We start from the raw sequence: 26,395 nt of genomic DNA, 5'->3' as shown, positions 1-26,395 counted from the left end.
ATTTGTTAACGAGTTACAAACAAAGAAGTGTTCGACAAAATGACGAATGTGATTTCGAACAAGGCGAAGTGTTCGTTATATGTAACTTGATCTAAATGATATCCTCATTATTTCAGTGCATTTCATGTAACGTAAGGATTGTGATTTGTAATAAAAACGTGAACAACCCTTTTATGCTGTGGCATGATTCATGCGAATGTTTAAATTCAGCATGAAAATGATTCATATCGAATCCATCACTATTTACTCATCATGCAATGACTCATGAAACTTTGACCATGCTTATCAGTACATACACGCAATTGGCAGGTAGGACAAACGCATAATACATAGAAATAATATTTTTTTAAATAATTTCTATAATACTTTTCAACAACCATGAAAATTCCAGCTCACTTTTGTTACATTTTCTTGGTAGCTTTAAATCCACTCAAACTGCCAAATAGAGAAGCAGTCACTGATAGTTATTCATCTGGATTTTCAGTGATTCTATACTTCTCAGGATCGTTTGCGATCGGCACATAAAATATCTCTTGTGTTGGCCAAGGCCCAAATTTTCTCGTTGTATTCGTCTCGCTTCATCGCAACGTAACCATTTTCCCCTTTTCTGCTTTGGGCGATCCTTCTTCTCTTCGAGATGTTTTGGGCTTTTGTGTCTTCTTTCGCTGCTTTTTGTGTGCACGTTTGGTAGAATGGTTGAAGCGTTAGAATAATCGTGACGAATAATGCCCACGCAAGGATCTCGTTGCAACATAAACTCAATCTCCAACGATATCCTCACGTATCGATCGTTGTGTGGGTTGTAAATCATAATGGATTTTGTTGTATTGCTGCACGAAATGGAAGCTGTTTTGAACTTTGTTTTCATGAGATGGATTGAATGACACACATTTTGGCATATTTTTTCTAAGGAACCGAAATACATAACAATAAGAGTTTTCGCTTGGATTTTTCTTTGTACTGTCCAACCGAACAATAATTCTGAAAAATATAATTGTGTCAGCCTAAAACATATTATTTGTCGAACAAGGCAACTGTGTCGAATGGTATTCTAATTTCGAGTCTTCTATTTTAAAACCTTTTGAAGATTTTTGCCTATCGTATAGCCTCTCTGCGCCATTAAAATGTATTAGAAAGGCCAAATTTAATCAACACTCTGGTGTTTTTGTTTGTTTTATTATTATTTAGACTTCACTTAACATACTTATATTTGAAATAACTATCAGTTTTCGATTAATATCCCAAAATTGTAAATCTTTGATAAACAAATTTTTATTATACTTCAGAAAGCTACAATATTTTAAACACTCCTATTTTTTTCAGCTGGTCAAATTTGATCATTCCAGGAAGGACTGTTTATAAATTGTTGAGTCAATTTTTTATTAATTGTGGAATTAATTATGTGTAAATAAAAAAACAATTTAATTCACGTAGTAGTGATACCGCCTTTCTCGCATTTAGCCAAGACACAAACCAAGTATGGCCTAATTTAAAATTTTCTTTATAACTCTTAACCACGATGGCTGATCATTATCAAATTTAATAGTGATCAACACGGCTGTGCCATTTCAAGACAAAATTTTCAAAACGACTCTCCTGCTTTTGTAAACAAAGATTCATACGTCGATTTGACGAACATGATAGCACCCCACGCAAACTAACACCACCAACAGGTACCAGGAACCTTCAGTTACCTATTGATGGTGTTGGTTTGCGTGGGAGTGCTATCAGATTTGTCTAAACGACGTTTGAACTTTTGTTTACAAAAGCAGATAAGTCGTTTTGAAAATTTTGTCTTTATTTATCGATTGCAATTTGTTACGAGAACATCGATTGAAGATTACTATATCAAAAGGCAAAAACAGATTAATCCACATTGCGGTGATGATGCCTTTCACGTGCATTATAAAATATATAGAAAAAAAATCAAATTAGCACTTTGATGGGACAGATCTCATTATTTCTGACTTTTGTTACAGTTTGTGACAAAAATAGAAAGTTTGCTTTTGTGCCACGTCCAACTAGAAAAATGCTTGATTGCATTTCAACATTAATTTCATTATCTAATTTAATTATGTAATTAATTTAATTTTGATTATCAAATTTACTTATAAGGGAATGAAATCTCACTATGTTATCGTAAAAATAGTGTACTATAAAGACAAGTGCAGGGTTGTTACGACTACGCGGATTTCGCGATTTTCGCGGATTTCGCGGTTTTCGCGGATTTGGCGCGGATTCACATAACGATTTTAGGGTTTCGCGCGGATTTAGTTTTAGGTGGAAATTTAATAAATAAAATGCTAAATCTAAGAAAGTTTATTTGAAAATTAATTTGATGCCTAGATGGGCTTTATTTTCATTAGCAAATGTTGTTGAGAACAAATTCCAAAATATTTGTCAGTTTCTGATTGGTTGTTTCTTTTACGATGAACCACTCAGCATGATATATTATATCATTCTTCGAAAGTCGTCAGGAATTCTATCATAATATTGGAACATTTCATATTTCCTTTATAACATTCATCTAGAACGAGTAAGGTTTATACAATTGAAAACATAAAAATGTTCTGTGATTTAATGCAGATGCTTCATTTTAATAAGTTCTTCCTCAGAAAGTCGATCAAAAATTAGAAGATGATTCTCAAAAGTTATTTCTGGTGGGTTTTGCCTTTCTCGTACACCTAAGTTGTACCGAAAGGCTATCATTTCACTCCAAAATCGAACTTTTGATAGAAGTCCCGGAGACCCATAGTGTTATATACCATTCGACTCAGCTCGATGAGCTGAACAAATGTCTGTCTGTCCGTGTGTGCGTGTGTGTGTGTGTGTATGTGTGTGCGTGTGTGTGTGCACAAAATGCCATAAAAAACATTAGCCAAATTTTCACATAGAAACTCTTAATCGATTTTCTTGCAACAAGTTGTATCCGACAGAGACTAAAACGCTGTTAATCACTATTGAATTTCATAATAATTGCAAATTGCAAAAAATAGATAATATTAAAATAGTGATGAGACATAGTCACATAGAACAATAATGTGTTATGAAAAATGTCTTGCATCTATGAATATTTTATCCGTGGCTTCCCATTAAGAGTTTCATCGTACTATAAAGATGCTCGTGTTGCACGCATTTAGGCGTAAGTATGCTCTTCGTTCAGTTTCATAGTACTATGTACATAGTACTAAATTGTCCGAAAGTCAAAATTCGAACATAGGAAATTCGAGAAACTTTTGGCAGCGCCATCTGTCGTCTACTAGTGTAAATTTTCTATCCATAACATTAGACGGTGTAACTGTTTTGCCTTTCTTGTACATCATCGAGGTGTAAGCGTAAAGGCTACATTTATTACCTTTTTACGCGAGAAAGGCGCCATCACCGCTAGGTGGATTAATCTGGGTTTTTTATGATATTTTCGGTTAACTCCGATTTTACAGGATTACCAACAGAAAACGAAGAAACTTCCTAAAGAAGTTTCCACAAGGACCCTATGATGATCCTTGTATAAATTCCTTGCAAATAAATTTCCATAGCGTAAAGAGGATTTCTTCAGCTTTAAAAACCCGAAAAATTATAAAGACATTCTTGGAGGAATTTCCTGGAATTTCCTTATGACTACAGAAAATTGAAAATAATGCCGCCTTGAATTTACAAAAGAGCTATAGCGATGATCACAGAAATTTCTTTAATAAGTGCTAAAAAATAGAACCGGGAGTTTTTCAGCAGGAAGTCACCAATCAATTTCCGCAAGAATTTCTAAAGCGATTTCCGTAGGAATTCATGAAGGGATTTCTGCAAGTAAGCTCCGAAGATTTTCCACAGGTTATTTGTGGAGAATTTACTTGAACTCACGACAAAATTCCCAAATGCATTACAAAATAATTTCCTAGGGGAATTATTGTAAGAATACTCGGAGGAATTCCCACAGATAATTTGGAGCGACTTCTGCACTTCAGCAGATTCAAGGGCAGGATTTCTGCAAACATTTCCATGAAAATTTCCGGAAGAATTTCCGGAGGATGACCAGCAGAAATTTCTGGGATGAATCTGCGCACGAAAGATGAACAGGAGTTCTCGGAGTTTTTAAATGAAATTCCAGTAAGAATGGTAAAAAAAAATCTGCATGAATTTTTAGAAAAGCTTGTTACAAGAATTGAAGGATAAATAACGGACTAATTTCTGTAGGAGTTTACGCAAATTATTCTGCCGTATTTCCAAAGAAATTTTTATTGAAATTTTAAAAAATATTCCACTGGAATTTTTGAAGGAATATACGTTTGATTCTGACTTAAAAATCAACGGAGCTTAGGCAACTATGTTTGATTTTGTATTAGTTGTTTCTTGATATGAATTCAAATACAGAAGTTTTGTTTTAAAAAACGGAGCTGCATTGCCTAATTCCTTAATGTATACGCAAGTTTGTCTTGTGGACAATAAACTACAACAAAGCTGCATAATTATATCAAAAGAAATTGCGTTTTCGGCAGATTTTTTTATATTTGCCACGTTTATCTTTAATCAATTATGATCAAATCTGGCCTTAACATTCATTTGTATATCAACGTGCCTTATGCCGACTTTTATAAAATTCTATCAACAAAAAAAACCTTGACAATAACGGAACAAAACATGCCAAAGCCATCATCTAATCCAAAAATCGGTGCTTATGCAAATAGTTTTGAATGTTTAGTTCTTGTTCTAGTGGTGAATAAGGCCATTTAGAAGGGCTGTTATACTTACTGCGGTTTTATTAGTCCTATTAGCATTTTGATACAAACATATGTTGCAGTTTAAAATCATATTTAAAATCAGTAATATATTGTAAAAAAAGAACTTGAAGAGAAGACGCTCAATAAAATGTTGTACATGAATTGACATTTAACGTGTATTTGTGCGGAATCGATTTATTGTCGCGCGGAAATGGCGCGGATTTGATTTTAGTCAGCGCGGATTAGGCGCGGAAAATATTTCAGGATCTCCGTAACAACCCTGCAAGTGCTTAATGACGTCTAATCATATTTCCCTTTCAAGCGCTTAGGGAGGACAGGATTTGTTTTCATCGGGAAACATGTCCCTATGAAATCAAATCCTATCCCGTCTATGCGCTTGAAACAGAAAGATTAGATGGCACATGCACGTACCGAAGGAGAGCAATAGATGGAAGGGAGTTAAAAATGTCAAAAAGCGTTCTTTGTAATTTTTGAACGGTAGTTTGGATTCCCAAATTCCCAAACAAAATTATATTTTTGGGCATTTTTTAATTATTTGTATCGGCCTTATGCAAGAGACCGAAAAAGAAATAAAGATACGGTCACAGAATTTGATTTGTAAATCGCACGGATTGCGCTTGTAACAGCTAGCATTAGGTAAAGAACAGAACATTCTACTACGGTGGGAATCAAACTTCAGCACGCTAATACGACCTGACGACTTGCTTCGCTAATCGCACGGCCATGAGCTGCTCTCGCTCACCAAGTAATCGAAGTTAGTAAACAGTGTGTAAATGTTATTAAAAAATGACCAAAATCAAATTATTTAAAAATGAGCTTCTTTTGTGTAATAATTTTATCTTCTGTATTTTACTATTTGACGACCATTGCACCACAGACAAACAAATATAACACATTGAAAATTTACTCATCAAATTCCACGAATCAGATGGTGATAGTGAACAAACGTCAAACCCGAGTAGAACCGACGCGCATGGCAATCAGTGCTCGAGGAAAATTTTACGAGTGTCTTGTCTGTTTGTGAAAATGGCGTTTCCAAAATAAACATATTTAGGGTGATGTTATTTTTCAAATAAAATTACACTCATTAGGTAAAAACGATTTTTTTTCATAAAAACTTCAAAATAGTTTATTTGGCAATACTGCACCTTAAAAAATATTGTTACTTAAACTACTTTAATAGTCTACTTTTGAATAATTTGGTTTGATTCATTCTAGACCTCATAGAGATCAAGGATGTTTTCGATAATTTAGCAATCTGGGTTCGATCATTTAGTAGTTTCTAAGTAATTCATTCCATACGCCGAATTTCAAAATGTGTTGTATTGTGAGCTTCTAGTGTAAAGGTTTTTCGATGTTTGAATTCCACTAATAACGGAGTTAAAAGTTGCTGTAACTATAAGTACTGAAAGATAACCAAATTTCAATAATTTAGTTTAAGTTACCGCAATTCCCACCGCAGTCGTAAAACTTTTTGTAAGTGTTCGGCAGAGCCAATAGACGTTGAAAGTTGGTTAGTTGTCTAGTGTGGTGCTTCATTCAAAAAGCTAAATTCTCACTGGGAGCATGAAACATGAAGTGTTTTTGCAAAGCAATATGATGGGTTGTACGAAAAAGGGGTTGGTCGTATTGATCTTCGAGAGGTGCAGTCGCCACGAAATTTAGAATGTTAAGTTATAGCTCAAACATAAACAACTAGTTAAAAGTTTAATCAATTCTAACAAAGTCTTTTGCAAGTATACATTTTTTGGTCACTTTAAATGTAACTATGGTGTCTCGACTGTTAAATATATGTGATGGGATTCGGCTTTACAGTCTCAAAATTGTTCAAACAATAATGTTTTAACTGCCCGACGTTTCGGCAGCCTTCTTCTGGGGGAAATTAGTTTTACTGTTTTCATTGTTTTGTTACACTGTAATCTTGTGTCGTGTTGTCATTCATGTTTTCTATTTTGATTATCGTGGATTTTATCAAAAAACATTTATCAATTTGTTCGCACTATCCAGTAGCGTAGCCACGGGGGTGGTTTTGGGCATAAAACCCCCAGAGACAAAATTTTTAGAATAAATTTTTTTATTCGAAAAAAAAATGTTCAGGAAACCCCCCAGACCAATTTTCTGGCTACGCCACTGGCACTATCAATCACGGACCCTGTTTAACTGTTTAAATGTAACATTGTAGCATGTTTAGGGAAATCACTGATTCTAAATATTCTAAGAATTGATTTCTTGATAATACTTGAAAAATAGATTGATAGTTGATGCGATTGAAACTTGTCACATATTTTCGGTATTGGAGATAGACTATTTTAAACTAATTTTGAAACATCGACCCTCTAGTAATTTATGAAAAGGTCGTATGTGTTTTCGAGCAAGTTAATTTTACACAAATGTTAGAAAAAAGTTGTGCAACTGTGAAGCAGAAGTTCAAGAAACTACTCATATCAAATAACCAAGATAAAACTTTAAATATGTAAATTTAATTGATATTTCAAAACTTTTATTCTACTTTTTAATATTTTGTTAATTGAGAGCTTTTCAAAAGATGTACCAGATTGTTCAAAAGGCTCTCGTAATCTTAAATAGTTATATATACAGTGCTAGAGTTGAAAAAACAAAATTAAATGTTTCAAAAGGGTTTTAGAAGCGTTATTCATTTTACCACCAGGCAGTGTTCATTTTACCCGCACTATTTTTGTACATACGAAATTTCGATGTTGTTTATTTCGAAGAAAAACTATATAAAACAATGTATATTGGCGAAAAACTGTTCAGTGCAATAAGAATATGAGTTAAATTGTTGAACCAAGTGGTAAAACTAGCAAATTATCCTCGTTTTATGATTGAATTCAATGCAAGTCCTTAACTGTTCCCCAACGAAAAAACTATCTGAGAACGAGCTGTGGGGAACTAATATGGTTTTATGGAGAAAACATTACGCTTCAAAAAAAATTGACAAAAACTTGACTTCAAAACAAACATTTTTACAACATCAGCTTGATGAAGAAGTTTAAAATAAAAAAGTTTTAGCGGAAGCAATTTTTGGCTCATTTTTTGAAACATTGATTATTTACAAGAAATCTCGCTTAACTTTTCAAAAGGACCTAAGTAACATTTTTTTCATGAATTAATTTGAGTAGGGTAACCGGCGGTTATGTTGGCCCTGGGTGTAATATTGGCTCATCACGCAAATTATTCAATATTCCTGCAATAATACGGCGATGTGTAGGGAGATATAAACCACTGCTTCTTTAAAAAAGTGTATCAAACATATTTCTGCTTCATTACACTAGATTTATACACTTCGTCAACTATTAAAAGCATTTCTCTTGCGTGAAAAACCACTTTGACTCGGTTTCTTAGCAGCCATGTTTCGTTGACTTATGCAGGCTGTGCTAGAGTTTTTTCTTTTGCCCAATAAAAGAGTTTTCTGAATAGACATACCTGCTTTCGCACATCAGATGAATGGATAACAACCACACTATGTCAGCTATCATTTTTATTTCACAATTTCCATTAGTATGGCGACATAATTAACCAAACTTTTTTGGACAATACTGGGGCACCCCAAGCCAAATGGTGGCATGCGCTTTCAATTTGTAGCACCTCGTTAGTATAGGTGAAAATATAAAATCAAAACATTCATACCAATAACCCGTACTGGAAAAAAATAACTGAAAGCTGCGGATAGAATATCCAATTAGGTTGCTGAGAATTTTCGTAGAAACAGGTTAATCCATTCAGCGGTTAAGTTTCATTCGCAAATTACATAACGCTAAACCACTGTCAACCCACACCAAGCCTAGTAACGCTTCATGTATTGTATAGTAGGGTAGTAGCTCAGACAAGTACCCTCTCACAACCTAAAACGTCATGTAGTTTGTGAATGACCCTCATGATGCTTATCTCGAATCTCGATACACCCAGGTTTTTTTTACGCGGTTGTAATTCATTAATTTTTCGGTTAACTTTTACTTTCACAGCTTTTGAATACCACCTGAATTTTCTTTGATTTTTTGTGAATTTTTCGTGGGGTTAACTCATTGTTTCATTGACGCTGTAGGTCTTAAACGACTAAATCCAAACCGTGTAAAAAACCTGTAAAAAATAATTGCCTACCTTACGGCTTCCACAAACCCGATTCAAGCATCAACATTTTATGAATCGATACACCATTTTCTTCATAATTTCGCCATTGGCGTAACTAAGGAAAAATTCTAGGGGGGGCTAACTTTTTTCTATTCTTACAGTCAAACACAAAAAAGTTATTGTTTTTGTTCAACTGACCGCAAGTTGGCCTACCAAATAGCTATTTCAATACATCCAGCGACGACTTGAACAGCTCTGACATAAAAATCTAGAAATGTCGTGGGATTCCCAATAACTTTGATACGTAAAAAACTTAAGAGCTTTAGATACATATGACTTTCGAGTTTAACATATCCATTAGAAATAATTTCAAGTTATTGTGGGCTTCATGGCCGTACGATTAGCTTCGTCAATCGTCTAGACTAGAAATACTAGAATAAGAGATCGGCAAAGACGCCATCTTGTTTCCAATCGAACCGTCAAAAGCGGTTCCATTTCGACTTGTTTACTTTTTGCATCCATAAGAAGCAAGCAAAAAGTTCAAGTGCTGCCAGTATCATTTTCGCGATTTCATGCATTTTCATACGTTGCCATTTCGACAGTTTTTCACTCCGCCGGTCTCTGGTTATAGGGTTGCTAGTCTAGACGCATGTGCTGGGGAGTATGGGTTCGATTCCCCACGGTTAGGAGGAAACTTTTCGTGATCGAAAAATTCTCCACTGGTTCACTGGGTGTTATGTGTCGTGTCCGTTGTCTCATGCTAAATGTTTAAGTGCTCAGTCTGTACGACCTCTGGTCGAAGACTGTGTTCCTGTCTTTTTACATTTTAGTTACCTCTCATTGAAATTTCAGGGTTTACCGAGCTTTTTTAGGATTTCAAGGATTATGGAACTTTTTTTCGGATTATCAAAATAATTAGAAATTCAAAGTTTTCGGGAAATAGCAACAACATCGCTTGAATACTTTACCAGAGAAATCTGCAGAAAGAAATGCCTTCAAAATGTCTGCTATTACAGGCATACGATAAGTTGTACTCAGCTATCACAAAATCGAAAGGTTTCTCTTGACAATCCTTTCAGAAATGCCATGCATCTTTAAGTGTTATGTTGGCAAGTCTCCTGCTCAAGTTAAACAATTGTCTTTTTCATATTGTCTAAATATTGTAGAGAGATGATAAGAATTTATTATTTGCAGTTACGCCCAGATATGATCAAAGCGCTAGATATTTGCCATACTCATGCAAAGTCGTAGGAATTCTAGGGGGGGCTAACTTGATTCTAGGTGGGGCTATAGCCCCCCCTAGCCCCCCTGTAGTTACGCCAATGAATTTCGCAAATAAATGATTCAATTAGTTTATGAATATTTAGTTTTATCATCATTCGCACCAATCTTACAAACAGTTTCTCATTTAATAATTGAAAGATACAATGGATCGTATGTTTCATTAGAAAAACTTTCAACATAATTTCATGTGAATAATTTCCCAATTACTTGACAAATACCTTCATCATAATTTAGATCTATTATTGCTTGCAAAAAGTATTTTGGTCTGTAATACAGTTACTTATACAAATGAAAGCGAAAGCTTTCATGTTTTTCTGTTGATTGCGCTATTCAAATTAATTCATGAAAAAAGTGTTACTTAGGTCCTTTTGAAAAGTTAAGCGAGAAATCATATGTAATTGACGCCGAATGATTCCTAGGTCAATTTCAAACAAAAAAGCTCTAGTTTATTTTTTAAGTTTATTTTCTTCCTGAGCATTACCAGTTTTGAGATATTTCATTTTTAATTTTCGAAAACTGAAAAAAAGTTTGTATTTCGCCCTTTTCAAAACTTACTTGCGATTCTTTATCACCAACGCTAAGTTTTCCGATTCGTTCATGAAATTTCTAAAATTTATACATCAACATCAAGACAGTTTTGTACACACAGCTTCATGTATGGTCTTGAAAATATAAACCTCAGATTAAAAAAAAATGAATTAGCTTAAAGGAATTCTAGATTACTTTGAAAATTTATCATATGTGCAAAAGAGAGGCTCCCTTTGTTCACGCTCTCTTTTGCTAATCGATAGGCTAGTGTTATGGATGTTTTGCTACTTTGTCTCTTCAGCACGCTACTCGAAGCTATTGTCTTTGAATATCCACCAAGAAATCCGAAGTAAACTTTAGTATGGTGTTGTAATAATCGAAAAAGAAAGAAAGCAAAGAGAGCCTTTCTTTTGTACATACAACCTATTCTCAAAGCAATTCAGAATAATCATTCTCTATGATTGTATAGTATGTGAATATAAAAAAATATCAACCAATTCAGTCCTTAATTGTTGACCTTCAAATAAAAAAACAACATCACATTATTCATCAAATTATTTTACTGTGGATCAAAATACTGCATCACTTCTTGATGGCTCCATGATTTCTTTTGTTGAAGCTGCGATATCATCTCATCGAAAATTGCAGCCTTGTGCTTCACAGGTCAAAATCTTCATCTGCTTCAAAATCAAAGATATGATTTCGTAGCCCTTTTTGCATGTCCGAAACATTTTAAATATGCAGTCCGTATATTCCACCACTTTTGTCCATATTAGAATCGGAGTTCAGTTTTGACTGGCCCCATTTTGTCCAATTTAGTTCAGTTTTATCGATTATGTCTTTTTTCGTGTAATATTCCAATTTTACGAGTTATCTCAACTTACTAAATTATTTTACTTTGAAGAATGACAAATTTGCATGACAATTTACTTAATTAACAAATTTCTACAATTCGATGGAAATAATCAAATTTACCGATTTAACATTTACAATTTTCCCAAATTTCTTCATTTTTTACAGTGTCTCTTTTTCTTCTAATTATCTCTCAAATTTGTTATTCAAATTTATAGAGATAACCAACATATGAATCGATTTTTCAGATTTCATTTCATTTCATTTATTTAGTTAACATCTAAACAGATAACACTGAATCCACAATTTGACGCCACAATACACGGTTCGAGGCCGCATCTCTCCATCCTCGGATACGCCCCACGCTCGCCAAGTCGTTCTGCACCTGGTCTGCCCATCTCGCTCGCTGCGCTCCACGCCGTCTCGTACCTGCCGGATCGGAAGCGAACACCATCTTTGCAGGGTTGCTGTCCGGCATTCTTGCAACATGTCCTGCCCATCGTACCCTTCCGGCTTTAGCTACCTTCTGGATACTGGGTTCGCCGTAGAGTTGGGCGAGCTCATGGTTCATTCTTCGCCGCCACACACCGTCTTCTTGCACACCGCCAAAGATGGTCCTAAGCACCCGTCTCTCGAATACTCCGAGTGCTTGCAAGTCCTCCTCGAGCATTGTCCATGTTTCATGTCCGTAGAGGACTACCGGTCTTATTAACGTCTTGTACATGACACATTTGGTGCGGTGGCGAATCTTTTCGACCGCAGTTTCTTCTGGAGCCCGTAGTAGGCCCGACTTCCACAGATGATGCGCCTTCGTATTTCACGACTAACGTTGTTGTCAGCCGTTAGCAAGGATCCGAGGTAGACGAATTCCTCTACCACCTCGAAGGTATCCCCGTCTATCGTAACACTGCTTCCCAGGCGGGCCCTGTCGCGCTCGGTTCCGCCCACAAGCATGTACTTTGTCTTTGACGCATTCACCACCAGTCCAACTTTTGTTGCTTCACGTTTCAGGCGGGTGTACAGTTCTGCCACCTTTGCAAATGTTCGGCCGACAATGTCCATGTCATCCGCGAAGCAAATAAATTGACTGGATCTGTTGAAAATCGTACCCCGGCTGTTACACCCGGCTCTCCGCATGACACCTTCTAGCGCAATGTTGAACAACAGGCACGAAAGTCCATCACCTTGTCTTAGTCCCAGGCGCGATTCGAACGAACTGGAGTGTTCGCCCGAAATCTTCACACAGTTTTGCACACCATCCACCGTTGCTTTGATCAGTCTAGTAAGCTTCCCAGGGAAGCTGTTCTCGTCCATAATTTTCCATAGCTCTACGCGGTCTATACTGTCGTATGCCGCCTTGAAATCAACGAACAGATGGTGCGTTGGGACCTGGTATTCACGGCATTTTTTAAGGATTTGCCGTACAGTAAAGATCTGGTCCGTTGTCGAGCGGCCGTCAACGAAGCCGGCTTGATAACTTCCCACGAACTCGTTCAGTAATGGTGACAGACGACGGAAGATGATCTGGGATATCACTTTGTAGGCGGCATTAAGGATGGTGATCGCTCGAAAGTTCTCACACTCCAGTTTGTCGCCTTTCTTGTAGATGGGGCATATAACCCCTTCCTTCCACTCCTCCGGTAGCTGTTCGGTTTCCCAGATTCTGACTATCAGTTTGTGCAGGCAAGTGGCCAGCTTTTCCGGGCCCATCTTGATGAGCTCAGCTCCGATACCATCCTTACCAGCTGCTTTATTGGTCTTTAGCTGTTGAATGGCATCCTTAACTTCCCTCAAGGTGGGGGCTGGTTGGCTTCCATCGTCCGCTGAACTGACGTAGTCATCTCCTCCGCTGCTTTGACTTTCACTGCCTGTACTCTCAGCGCCATTCAGATGTTATCCCGGCACATTTCGGCTCGCGGCACGAAGCCTTTGCGGGATGCGTTGAGCTTCTGATAGAACTTGCGTGTATCTTGAGAACGGCACAGCTGTTCCATCTCCTCGCACTCCGCTTCTTCCAGGCGGCGTTTCTTCTCCTGAAAAAGGCGGGTCTGCTGTCTCCGCTTCCGTCTATAACGTTCCACGTTCTGCCTAGTACCTTGCTGCAGCGCGACCGCCCGCGCTGCGTCCTTCTCCTCCAGAATCTGTCTGCACTCTTCGTCGAACCAATCGTTCCGTCGACTTCGACCCATATACCCGACGTTGTTCTCCGCTGCGTCGTTAATGGCTGCTTTAACTGTACTCCAGCAGTCCTCAAGAGGGGCCCCATCGAGCTCACCCTCTTCCGGCAACGCTGCCTCGAGATGCTGCGCGTATGCAGTGGCGACATCAAGTTGCTTCAGTCGCTCTAGGTCGTACCGCGGCGGTCGTCGGTACCGAACATTGTTGATGACGGATAGTTTTGGGCGCAGTTTAACCATCACCAAATAGTGGTCAGAGTCGATGTTAGCGCCACGATATGTCCTGACGTCGATAATGTCGGAGAAGTGCCGTCCATCAATCAGAACGTGGTCGATTTGTGATTCTGTCTGCAGTGGTGATCGCCAGGTGTACCGATACGGGAGGCTGTGTTGGAAGTAGGTGCTACGAATGGCCATATTCTTGGAGGCGGCGAAATCAATTAGTCGTAGGCCGTTTTCGTTCGTCAGCCGGTGAGCGCTGAACTTTCCAATAGTCGGTCTAAACTCCTCCTCTTGGCCAACCTGAGCGTTCAAATCTCCTATGATGATTTTGACGTCGTGTCTTGGGCAGCTGTCGTACTCACGTTCCAGCTGCGCGTAGAATGCGTCCTTATCATCATCAGTGCTTCCGGAGTGTGGGCTATGGACGTTGATTATGCTGAAGTTGAAGAACCGGCCTTTGATCCTCAACCTGCACATTCTTTCATTGATCGGCCACCACCCGATCACGCGCCTTTTGCATATCGCCCATCACTATGAAAGCTGTTCCCAGCTCGTGTGTGTTGCCGCAGCTCTGGTAGATGGTATGATTACCTCTAAACGTTCGCACCATTGATCCCTTCCAACAAACCTCCTGTAGCGCTACGATGCCGAATCCACGGTCCTTGAGCACTTCGGCGAGTATGCGTGTGCTCCCGATGAAGTTGAGAGATTTGCAGTTCCACGAACCGAGTTTCCAATCGCTAGTCCCTTTTCGTCGCAGTGGTCTTCGCCGATGGTTCCGGTCCGTACTCTCTTGTTGATTGTTCGTTGCTTATGATTTTTTAAAGGCTGGCTTGCAGGGCCTGACACCAAACCCCCTAAATTTCCGGAGGACCATTCCTCCTTATTTCCGGTGGACCATGGTGCACAGTTTCACTTAGAGTCCCTCGCTGGCACTCGGACGATGATCAGCCGCCCCTAACATGGAGAACAGACGCTGTTGTGAGCCGATCCTGACATGGAGAACAGACGCTCAATAAGATTTGCACCTCCGGAGAGGAGCAAACCCCCTTCCCTGTCAGCATACGACCATAGTTCCCACCGGGGTTGGTTACCCGATCTTCCCTAAGGTTGCTCGTATCCCGGCCAGCACCGCGGGGAGGTAGGGATAGGAGTTGCTGGGTAAGAGGCTAAGGACCGCGAGATGGGGTCTATTTTATTCCTTCAGGTACGCGAAGTACCAATGGTACGCTTTACCCAGCATTTGCCGTGCCATTTTTCAGATTTATTGGTTGGAAAATTTAAGTTGTATGGAGGGAAGAGACAATAAAATCTCAGTAAAAAAAATAATTTCTGAAACATTCATTAACAAATTAACAAATATCTAGTTTTTATTTATTCGTATTTATGATTATGATCGACCTTTTTCCTATTTCGTTATTTTTAATATATTAAATTCAATACTTGTATCCGCCATAATCGTTTGTCATCACATTCACCATGGATCCTGTTTTGCCAATCTTAATGCGTTCGACTACCACATGAATAGCCTCATGCAGTGAAACATTTAATGATACACTCGTGCCTCCAAATACGTTATTAAGAATCTTTGGTCACACCACGCCACTATGGAGTGGCAAATGTTATTCTACCTCTAGAAGGCACCTGGCGAAGCGTGGCACACGCCATGGAGTCTCGAAATTGGTTCCCTTTTATGAGTGCAAGCGCTCGAACGCATGACATCTGCATCGAACGTTTTGGACGTGGCAAGCTGCACCCAATGCATCCATTATCGTTCTTGCAGCACAAGCCTGCAATATATTCCACTCATTTTTCGAGACGATGATCTGAAGAGGGTGACTGATGCCTATTGATTATCTTCCTCTTGCACCTTTGCTGATGGGCTTTTACACTCCTATGAACGCAAACAGTTCGGCGCTCGCAAAACAAACGCACAGCATCCGCAATACGCGTAATTTGATATTTTGGTCGCGTGCCCGTACTTTATCTGATCGTTGACGGCAAACGAACTTTGTTTTCTATTGCTAACTGTTGTAATCGTTTCTAGTTCCATATTGCACGGCCACCCTACCGCCATTCATCCCAATAGGAAGGGGGTTGTATTGAGTGACTTAACTTCTCCCATCACCGATGAGTGCGGTATAATGGCCCGTCAGATCGCATCGCGTCTGCGTCATATCTTGACTCTTGACAGCATTGGTAGCACTTGAGAGAGCCCTCCGAAAACATGCTCGCTTCTTGTTACTACATAGAATACAAACGCAATCGAACAAAATTCTTCAAATGCCAACCCAATTGCTGCTTCGCGCGATACAGTAGGGCAGTGCAATTACAAATTTGATGGCCGCAATTGAGCCCCACTTAATTCCGACTTAAGAAGCGGCCGGCAATAGATCGTGTGCACGCCACAATTGTAACAACTTAATCATTCAATTAATACCTTTCTCATACAATCGAGTGCCGGAACGATCGGAGGATCGGAGGGAGTAAGTAAGGTGTGTTTTTTTTGCTAAACGGAGCGTAAACGAACTCTTAATAAGTATTCCCTGCAAATCCGCGCCTGCGAATTGCACATGGTAAAACTAATCTTACTGGATTCTCATTGCGACGTGATGGCGTCGCATACTGGGGTCTTTTTTATTATGAGTGGCAAAATATGCAGAATTCATTGTTTTTCAAAATTACCTTCTTTAATCATCAGAAATTGATTTTATACGATTTCATTATGACCTTAATCGAAAGACAAAAAAGCTTATTTAGACTCACATGCTATGCTTGATAAAGGTTCTACCATTTTGGCCTAATATCTCACTGCTGTATTGTTGTAAAAATGACTAATAATATTGCTCTAACTTATTTTCAAATTGCAGATGAAGTTTCTCGTGCTAAATTTTTGACCATGCAATCTAAAGATCGATTTTAGTGTTCGTTGAAAAGTAGCAAAACTTATAGCTGAAGCATTCAGCGAAATGTTGTCGCATGATGTTGCTTCTGCCTAACCCCCTCTATGCCAGCAGCTCTCCATATAGTTAGTTGCTCTAGAAACACATAAAAAGTCGAACAACAACATCCGGAAATTGCCACTTCGGCCGTTAAAGATGAATTAAGCGCCAACAAGACAGCAAACGTTCGCTTTCTAACAAGCAGCCATCACAGTTTCAATGAGCGAGCGTTGACGGATCAGTGCATGGGATGCAGTTGTTTCAATAATTCATGCGACAGGATTTGAGCGCGCGCGCATGGCTCGACGTTTTACACCTCCGACAAGCGAAACCAAGTGTTTGCGTTAAAGTGTGTCAAAATGCATGTTTGTTTTGATGCAACCTTAACGCCAGATTACGGTCGCGTGCTGCGTTGTCGCATTGTGAGTTTTTTTTTCAACATGTGAACATCCGGAGAAGGTTGTGTTGTACCGCTGCTGCATCATGTGTGAATGAGTTATTTCTTTTGGGCATAATAAAATGTATGTTTTCACACTTGAAAAATACTATTGGAATTACTGTTTGAGAGTTTCCATGTTCATTCTACAAATCAGGTTTCACGCGCTTGTTGAAATAGCGGAAATGGTGCGGTTTGAAAGGACACCGATCAATTATGCAACTAGAACTAGAAGTTCAATTACAGAGAAAATTTCCAGCGAAACGGAAAATAGAATTAAATAAACGATGTCATAAAAAGAAGGTAATTTCTTTCTCTTCTTTTCACTGGATACTGTACTCTACCGCAACTTAATCGAATAATAAACCTTCACCTGCTTGGCAGCCAGCCTGCCATCCAGGTGCAATGAAAATTGGGAAACATCGAACGAAGTCGTCATCGTCGCCTAAGAACTCGCGAAGAAGAAACAACACAACATTGGCTGATGGTTCGGATGTCGTTTCTGGGGAAGGGCCGTAACCCAAACTGCTTACAAGCCCGAGAAACAACCATTCCCAAAGTGGGAATGAACAAATAGGTATATGAAGAAACCCGAATGCATATTTTGGTACAACAAATCATTGGAAACGATGTTGTCCCTTCTGTCTTTTTCAATTTCTGCCATGAACCGGCTGTTCCGCCGTCTGGATTCGATTTCATGTTGCTGTCGCTCGCGCTTGGGTTTCCCCACGCTAATCCGCCACTGCCGCCGCTACCGTCATTCGAACACAAATATTTGAAATAGCTTTCGTCGTCTTTCCAATCGAACATACAAAACTAATGGTAGGCTTCGTTTCTTCTATTCCAGATATACACCTCGATACAGCACCATTCCAGTCGGCGGGCGTTAGTGTAAGTATATGAGCCGTGATGGATATCATAATCGCTTTGTCTATGTAGGTCATGCACATAAGTTTTTATTGAACATCTGAATTGGAATGGAATAGAAGTAAATCTCACACTTCAAATCATTGGATGGAAGCTGGATCCCATATCAGAAGCGAGAGATATTGAATAATGTTACAGCCTCGGTAAAGGTCAATTAAGATATGGGACCGCTGCCAGATTTTCTTTTTCCAATTTGGTATCTGACCATGTTTTCGTTTAGTTCTTTGATCGTGAATAAACTAACAACTTTCGTCTTCGTTTTATGCTTACATGACATTGAGATGACATCTATAGTAAAACAAGAGGCATTGTACTTACTCTGCATTACATGATCCTTTCGTTGCAAAGTGCATCCTCTGAAATGTGTTTGAGCCCTCCCCCTTCATACGGGAGCTTGACAGAAGGAAGGTCGTGTGATATGTGCCATCACAAATATTACCCTCCGCTCGCTTTCAAATCGACTTCTATAAAAACATTCTTCATGCCTGCCGTATCCTAACGGAACTATCAATTCTATACTTTCGCCTCTAATTCTATCATGAACATGTACGTCCAAGTTTGGAAGATGATATTAGCATTTCCATATCATTGTAAATCGTTTAACTTCACGTAGAAGTAACAAACACGAAATCATTAATTTAGTAAATTTTATGTGTTGAAGATACTATTTTGGAACATTCCTGTTCATCCAAAATATCCGTGAGCTCAAGTCTTGAAATCTACCATAGAAGCGAAAGGTAATGTGCACATTCCCAACAGATCCTTGGATACCTGCCAAGAAACGTTATACCGATCTTTCTGCATTTCAATATACTGAAGGTATTAAAATAGTAGTTTGTGCAACAAGTTGCAAAAAGATGATTTTTTCAGCACGAGTTGTACGTTTATCCAACGAGGCTTGCCGAGTTGGATAAATACTACGAGTGCTGAAAAAATCGAGTTTTGCAACGAGTTGAACACGCTATTTTTTGCAATGACGAAAAATGGACTTAAATTGGATGGATCTGTACCAAAAATGTACAATCTACTTTACTCCACATGATCATTATTGCCAATAAATTGTATTGCTGCAGAGAACAATCAGATTCCATGTTACCGTGCCACATTGCATAGTTCGATAAGCCGTGAAGCGATAGATGTACTCGCCTATGGACATTGTTGATATCATGTCCATCAAACTATTTCATTAATTACGCGATGGTGAGAATGTAGTCATGTGAAATGAATGTGAAATGTAGTCATGTAACTACTGTTCTGATGTTGGTTTTTCATTATAGCACCCAAATGAGTGCTATAATGAATATTATGCAACCCATTTGAGTTACATAATGTTCATTAAAGCACCCATTTCGTTGGTATGGAAAAGTAGGCCGTTTTATCACTCAAAGACGAACTGTAAACCAGGTATTATGATCAGGAATTGCAAAAAATCACTTAAATAAAGTTTTAAAAAAATAAAAAAATAAAAAAACACTGAAGGCCATCCAAAACGTTCTTGAGTTCAGGTCGTCAGACCTACCATCAAGTAAAAGCGCAATGCTTGTTATAAATCAAGCTCAGGGTATCATGTCAAGTTCAAAGAAATCGAATGACTTATTGGAAATTTTTCTGCGTCCCCCGTAATGACATTCTGGAATGCGTGAAATGTTCTGAAATTCGGCTCGTAAGACCTACGCAACAACGACCTCCAAAATGTTTTCGACAGCTATCAAAACCCTTCCCAACAGATCCTTGGATACCTGCCAAGAAATGTTATACCGATCTTTCTGCATTTCAATACACTGAAGGCCATCCAAAACGTTCCTGCCAAGAAATGTAAGTTGCGCTTTTACTTGATTGTAGATTTTTTTCAATAAATCATTCGATTTCTTTGAACAGAAAAGGACGATCTGAGCTTGATTTGAAACAAGCATTGCGCTTCTACTTGATTGTGGACTGACGACATGAACACAAGAACGTTTTGGATGGCCTTCAGTTTATTGAAATGCAGAAAGATCGGTTTAACATTTCTTGGCAGGTATCCAAGGATCTGTTGGGAAGGGTTTTTATAGCTGCCAAAAATATTTTGGAGGCCGTTGTTGCGTAAATCTTACTGGCCGAACTTCTGAACATTTCACGCATTCTAGAATGTCATTACGGGGGACGCAGAAAAAAATCCAATAAGTCATTTGACAGGATGGCAGAATGACCTGAGCTTGATTTAGAACAAGCATTGCGCTTCTACTTGATTGTAGATCTGAAGACTCGAACTCATGAACTTTTTGGATGGCCTTCAGTGTATTGAAATGCAGAAAGATCGGTATAATGTTTTTTGGCAGGTATCCAAGGATCTGTTGAGAAAGATTTTGATAGCTGCCGAAAATATTTTTGAGGCCGTTGTTGTTGCGTAGGTCTTAGGAGCTGAACTTCAGAACATTTCGCGCATTCTAGATTCTTCGGAATTTCCTCGGAAGATTCTTCAGAATTTCTTTGGGACTTAATTTCCCTTCGAAATTCCGAAGAATTTCCTCATGAAATTCTTCGGATATTCCTCAAAAAATTCTTCGGAATTTCTTCGAGAAATTCTTCAAAATTTCCTCGGAAAATTCTTCGAAATTTCCTCGGAAAATTCTTCAGAATTTCCTCGGGGAATTCCTCGGAATTTCCTTGGGAAATTCTTCGAAATTTCCTTGGGAAATTCTTCGGAATTTCCTCGGAAAATTCTTCGGAATTTCCTCGGGAAATTCTTCGGAATTTCCTCGGAAAATTGTTCGGAATTTTCTCGGGAAGTTCTTCGGAATTTCCTTGGGAAATTCTTCGAAATTTCCTTGGGATATCTTCCGAATTTCCTCGGGAAATTCTTCGGAATTTCCTCGAGAAATTCTTCGGAATTTCCTCAGGAAATTCTTCGGAATTTCCTCAGGAAATTCTTCGGAATTTCCTCAGGAAATTCTTCGGAATTTCCTCAGGAAATTCTTCGGAATTTCCTCGGGAAATTCTCCGGAATTTCCTCAGGAAATTCTCCGGCATTTCCTCAGGAAATTCTCCGGCATTTCCTCAGGAAATTCTTCGGAATTTTCTCAGGAAATTCTTTTCGGAATTTACTCGGGAAATTCTTCAGAATTTCCTCGGGAAATTCTTCGGAATTTCCTTGGGGTATTCTTCGGAATTTCCTCGAGAAATTCTTCGGAATTTCCTCGGGAAATTCTTCGAAATTTCCTCGGGAAATTCTTCGGAATTTCCTCGGGATTTCTCGAAATTCCTCGGGAAATTCTTCGGAATTTTCTCAGGAAATTCTTCGGAATTTCCTCGGGAAATTCTTCGGAATTTCCTCGGGAAACTCTTCGGAATTTCCTCGGAAAATTCTTTGGAATTTCCTCGGGAAATTCTTCGGAATTTCCTAGGGAAATTCTTCGGAATTTCCTCGGGAAATTCTACGGAATTTCCTCGGGAAATTCTTCGGAATTTCCTCGGGAAATTCTTCGGAATTTCCTCGGGAAATTCTTCGGAATTTCCACAAGATAATTTTTTGGTAATTCCACGGGAAACTCTTCGGAATTTCCTCGAGAAATCCTTCGGAATTTCCACGAGAATTTTTTTCGGAATTTCCACGGGAATTTCTTCGGAACTTTTTCGGGAAATTCTTCGGAATTTCCACAGAAAATTCTTCGGAATTTCCACGGGATATTCTTCGGAATTTCCACGGGAAATTTTCCGGAATTTCCACGGGAAATTCTTCGGAATTTCCACAAGAAATTCTTCGTAATTTCCACGGGAAATTTTTCGGAATTTCTACGGAAAATTCGTTAGAATTTCCACGAGGAATTCTTCGGAATTTCCTCTGCAAATTCTTCGGAATTTCCTCGGGAAATTCTTCAGAATTTCCTCGGCAAAGTTTTTGGAATTTTCTCGGAAAATTCTTCGAAATTTTATCGGGAGATTCTTCGGAATTTCCACGGGAAATTCTTCAGAATTTCTACAAGAATTTTTTTCGGAATTTCCACGGGAAACTCTTCGGAATTTGTACGGGAAATTCTTTGGAATTTCCACGGGGAATTCTTCAGATTTTCCACGGAAAATTTTTCGGAATTTCCTCGGGATATTCTTCGGAATTTCCACGGGAAATTCTTCGGAACTTCTTCGAGAAATTCTTCGAAATTTCCTCGGGAAATGCTTCGGAATTTCCTCGGGAAATTCTTCGGAGTTTCCTCGGGAAATTTTTCGGAATTTCCTCGAGAAATTTTTCGGAATTTCCTTGGGAAATTCTACGGAATTTCCACAAGAAAATTTTTCGGTTTTTCCACGGGAAACTCTTCGGAATTTCCTAGGGAAATTCAGAATTTCCACGCAAGATTCTTCGAAATTTTCACAGGAAATTCTGCAGAATTTCCACGGAAAATTCTTCGGAATTCCCACGGTAAATTCTTCGGAATGTCCACGGAAAATTCTTTGGAATTTCCAGAAGAATTTTTTTCGGAATTTCCACGGGAAATTTTACGGAATTTCTACGGAAAATCCTTTGGAATTTCCACGAGGAATTCTTCGGAATTTCCTCGCGAATTCTTCGGAATTTCGTCGGGAAATGCTTCAGAATTTCCACGGCAAATTTTTCGGAATTTTCTCGGAAAATTCTTCGGAACTTCCTCAGGAAATTCTTCGGAATTTTATCGGGAGATTCCTCGGAATTTCCACAAGAAATTTTTTCAGAATTTTTCGGATTTTCCACGGAATTTTTTTCGGAATTTCCTCGGGAAATTCTTTGGAAATTTCTCGGAATTTCCACGGGAAATTCTTCGGAATTTCCACGGGTAATTCTTCGGATTTTCCTCGGAAAATTCTTTGGAATTTTCTCGGGAAATTTTTCGTAATTTTCTCTGCAAATTCTTCGGAATTTCCTCGGGAAATTCTTTGAAAATTCCTTGGGAAATTTCGGAATTTTCTTCGGGAAATTCTTTGGAATTTCCACGGGGAATTCTTTGGACTGTCCACGGGAAATTCTTCGGAATTTTCACAAGAATTGTGAATTTTTAAACGCCAGAATGTGTATTTTAAAACGAGCATATAAATCTGATTTTTGCCTAATACGTCTCACATTAAGTTTTTCATATAAACTATTAAATTATCATATTTGAGGTTATGATGGCTTTCGGTCTTTTTATTCTCGAAAACGGGTTTAATGTTTTTGAGCATAAGAAGACTGAAGGCCATAACCTCAAATATCACCGTCATAGTCGATTTTCCTTAGAATATTCAATTGCCTTATTTACACACATTCGAGCACTGATATTGTTTGCTAATCGATTTTCACAACAAAGTTTGCTGATACCAAAAGAAAGGTACTTAGGTGTTCGAAAATAACTTGATTTTTACACAATAGGTTGAACTTGTAATCCAATATTAAATTTAGAGGAAATCTGAGAATTAGCAGGTCCGTGGGTCACCATGCGTCGTCACCGCCACCCTATGCTTGACAGCAGCTTTGACATGTTTTCCAGCTTTTCCACGGCGACGTTGTCGACGTCGTCACATTGTTCCTCGTTCTCAACGGACGAATTAGGAGTAATTTGTAATTATTGCGACGCCACTTATGCTAGTCGATATGAGCAGGCTAATGTCATGACCGACCATTCGACTGATTATCGCGCCGAAAGTGGGGCCATGAGCATGGGAGTGGAAAAACTTTGGGCTGTTTTTCTTGGCGTAATGAATATAGACGGAAAAAGTTGGACACTAATAAATAATCTCGCAAAATCCGAGAATCAGATTATACTCAAATATTGAATGTTATTTTGGGTCGGTAATCAAGCAGATAAAAATTGATGTTTGTGTATGCATTGCTCTTAGTTGATTGGCGATTAGAATACATCTCTTCTATTATTCATATTATTCATCCGAATTGTTCACGCCAGAGCTTAAAATATTCATCTTCATGAAGCAACTTCGGTCCGAATTTTAACAAACATCGCATGAATATTCAAAACATAGAATGACATAGTCAGACGACTACTCCACGAACTCATTCATTCGACTGTCACTGAGTGTGTTTACTATGTGCAGAAAAAAACATAATTAGCATTGTTTATGTTGATGTTTACAGTTGAAAGTGCCTCGCGAATGAAAATCGGATTCAGTCCTGTGTGATAAATCACTTTACTCATTTGAAACGTGTTCAGATTCCAGATAATTTATCAATTTGTAAAATGTGCATAAATATTCAATGGCTAATATTCAACTGAATATTGACTGTCCAGAGCCGACTATGAATGTGTCGGAAGTGAACTGACAAATGAAGAAAAATGGACTTCACCAAATTTTTTCGATTATTTTACACTCTGGTTCACGCAATGTTGGGATCTTTAGTCATTTAAAAAAAATAACATTGAAATGTGTGCCAAGTGACTGACACGAATTTTTTAAACACAGTTGTTCAATTCAGTTGTATTCATCAACCAAGATCAAAACCAGAATAGTTTAAAAAATCTATAATTTTTGTCGTAAAATATTCGATTCACGTTTTTCAGTTTGTCCACTTTTTATTGAACACATTTCCAGTGCCACCATTACCAATATGTACATACGTACAGCACTGTTGCAGCACAGCACCTACTACGGCCATCAGAAGTCAATAGACCTGAATGTCGCATTTTAGCAAAGCCTACTTTAGCTGTCATGTTGATGTCAACTTCATTTGCAACACTTGCTAAGACATCGAACTCTGTCCATAATTTGTGACAGTTTGTGTCGTGGCTTAATTTCTTTTTGGCGGTATTGGTGCTCCACCACGCGGTACCCTTGAGCAGCGGTATATTTATTATTAAATTATGGAGCAAATGGCATAGCTGCACGCTATTTGCATGCAAATGTGACGGATTTTGCGAGACTCGAGATGGCATGAAGAGCGAGAAAAAATGCAAAACCTTTTTTTTGTGCCTGGGTTGGTTTTGTTTTAACTCGATTAGTATGTTTTCGTATTATATTTTATTTTCCGTATACATTGTAGTATGATTATCGCATTTGCATAAAGGTAGGGCAAGTTTTGTTTGTCTTTCCAGTTGGAAGCTGTAAATTGGTATGTAAATCGCTTGTCGTTGCTACAACAACCAGCCTATTGCGCTTCGACAGTCGCAACCAGAAATGCAGATGAGATTGCGGGATTTGCTTCAATTCGTTTGTGACACCTTTCGTGTCGTATATGCCTTGCACCATGTGATATCAGTTGAACCGTCTGGTATTGTGCGCGCATGGCTAATGCAGTTTCAAATTCAAGGCGAGGCGGTTTATTGTGAACTGTTGTGTTTGGTGGAAGCAATAAAACCGCTAATGAGGTACCGGAAAATTTTGAATGAGCCCACTACCGTTTCTCCGGTCGTTGATGGTGCTGACCTGGCTTGTAGAAATAGTCCCTCAATGTCATTGTCAAGTCCAACAGCAGCAGCCCATTGGCGAGGCGTGACGGTGCTGCGCTGGCTAGCGCGTGTGAAAAGCGATACTCATCGATGGGATCTGTCGTGACTACTGATGTTTATTTCCCATTGTGTTTGATGACACAATTAACACAATGTATTGGGCTTAATTTGCGTGTAATTGTGTCACACGGTACTCCTGGTTACCGGCTTTGAAATTGGTTTCGCCCGTTTGCTAACGAAACTGATTGCATCGAACGGTGAATGACATGTGGAATAAATCTATTGGTAATATTTATTTGAATAATGTGTTCAAAGTCTGAATTTCTAGTCCAGAAAATGTTTCGCTCTTATTTTTTTCGACTTTCCTGTGTATTGAAGTGAACCATGTGATATACGAGTGCGAAAACTGGTAATTAGGCTTCAAAACTCGCAGAATCAAACACAAAACTATGATGATCCATCTTTTTGCCTTTCTCGTACACCAAGGTGCAAAGAAAAGGCTATATATTCACTTCCAAGGCGATTTTGTGATAGAAGGCCCGGAAGGCAAAATATAATCAAAATTCAACAAATGCAACCAACCAAACCCCGGACAAGCAAATGTTGCTTCCAATAATACCTATGTACCATTTAAATCAAAGCAGTCATCATCTGGCCATTTACGCTTTCTCGTGTCGTCGGTGCTGATCAAAAATTGTCAAGTGTAACGACTACTGACAAGTCATCGTTCGCTTGGTTGATTAGCTACGGCATGACATCGAGCTGTTTTGTGAACGCAATATAAGTTGCACACATGAAACGCATACGCACGATATCGTGT

The 26,395-nt window shown here is 38.7% G+C and overlaps 1 protein-coding gene across 7 annotated transcripts in view; it reads left to right on the top strand.

The window, feature by feature from the left end:
• The window catches only part of LOC134211577 (semaphorin-1A), a 283,656-nt gene that overhangs the window by 220,807 nt on the left and 36,454 nt on the right, over window positions 1-26,395 (top strand). For 6 of the 7 annotated variants that reach the window (XR_009979042.1, XR_009979041.1, XM_062688580.1 and 3 more), the window contains one exon: window positions 18,111-18,154. The gene's annotated coding sequence lies outside the window, so the exon portion shown is untranslated. Of the gene's footprint in view, window positions 1-116; window positions 310-18,110; window positions 18,155-26,395 lie in introns of all 7 variants that reach the window. The other variant, XM_062688581.1, reaches the window with a different exon arrangement.

This window comes from Armigeres subalbatus, chromosome 2 (genome assembly GCF_024139115.2).
Source record: "Armigeres subalbatus isolate Guangzhou_Male chromosome 2, GZ_Asu_2, whole genome shotgun sequence".
Taxonomy (NCBI): domain Eukaryota; kingdom Metazoa; phylum Arthropoda; class Insecta; order Diptera; family Culicidae; genus Armigeres; species Armigeres subalbatus.
Note: the sequence above shows the minus strand (reverse complement) of the source record. Positions and strands in the feature narration are given on the sequence as shown.